The following is a 1,132-nucleotide window of genomic DNA, read 5'->3' as shown; positions in this document are numbered from 1 at the left end:
CCTGGTCAATGTAAACTAATTATAAAAAATAAATTTTTTAAAACTCTTTTATTCATTTCGAATATTATACCCAGTCATCTAAAACTTAAGTTATTAATTTTTAATAACCTATTCTTCATCGATTACTTACATAAATGGTATTAATTAGTATTGGTAATAGTATTAGTAGTAATTAAGAATAATAACATTCGCCAAAACAAACACTTCAAATCTAAAAAATATTTTAAATCTGAAACTATTTGCAGATCCTAGCCTCACAAACGCACATGCACATATATCTTTTATTCATTTACACATTCATATAGAGTACGTTCTTTATGATACATCTGACTTTGTGTAGGCATTATGCAGACTTTTATAAACGCTTTTTTTAAAATACTCACTTTCAAAAGTCTTCCCTCATGAAACCAAACCTATTGGATGATTCTCTCAGACGGAAAAATTCAACAAAGAGAAAAGGGTTTGCATGGATGCAATCCATATTTTGTAGATTCCACGAAATACCGAACAATGTATTTTCTAAAAATTAAAGTTTTACATGTACCAATTAGTGAGATATTACACATTTAAAGGGATAAATAAAAACTGAGGGCCTATCCTATGAGATTTGACTGGGGTAATGCACTTCTATACAGAATAACGTAGAGAAAATGCAATGAGTTCGTAGTTTACCGTAGTATTATTATAATAAAATGCTTTAAGAGAGTTCTTCCTACGCCTACGAAATTTTAGGTGACCGCACTAAACGTTTTTACCGCAACACAGTTAGAACCCACTTGAAAATTTCTTTTGCCTACTCAAGAAACAAAACTCTTCACTTCACAGTTAAACAGCAGCCGCCTTAACCGTAAATTAAGTTTAAAGTCAATAGCTTATTATAATTATCAATAAGTCAACACTACAAAAGTATTGGTTTAAATATAATCGCCAGGCTTTTATACATGTGTTTAAGAACTAACATAAATTATAATAGTTTAGATAGGAACTAAAAATAATGATAGTGTTTTAGAGCATTTCAGAGTCATAGTCCTAGATGCGTGACTTCTATGATCTCGAATTATTCTAACTGTAACAAATCTAATGAATGTTGAGTTTTAGCTCCAGTTCACCTACCTCTTATTGCAGGGCCTAG

This window comes from Homalodisca vitripennis, unplaced genomic scaffold, assembly GCF_021130785.1.
Source record: "Homalodisca vitripennis isolate AUS2020 unplaced genomic scaffold, UT_GWSS_2.1 ScUCBcl_41;HRSCAF=740, whole genome shotgun sequence".
In the NCBI taxonomy this organism is placed as follows: domain Eukaryota; kingdom Metazoa; phylum Arthropoda; class Insecta; order Hemiptera; family Cicadellidae; genus Homalodisca; species Homalodisca vitripennis.
The sequence above is the reverse complement of the archived record's forward strand: the minus strand, read 5'-3'. Positions refer to the sequence as shown.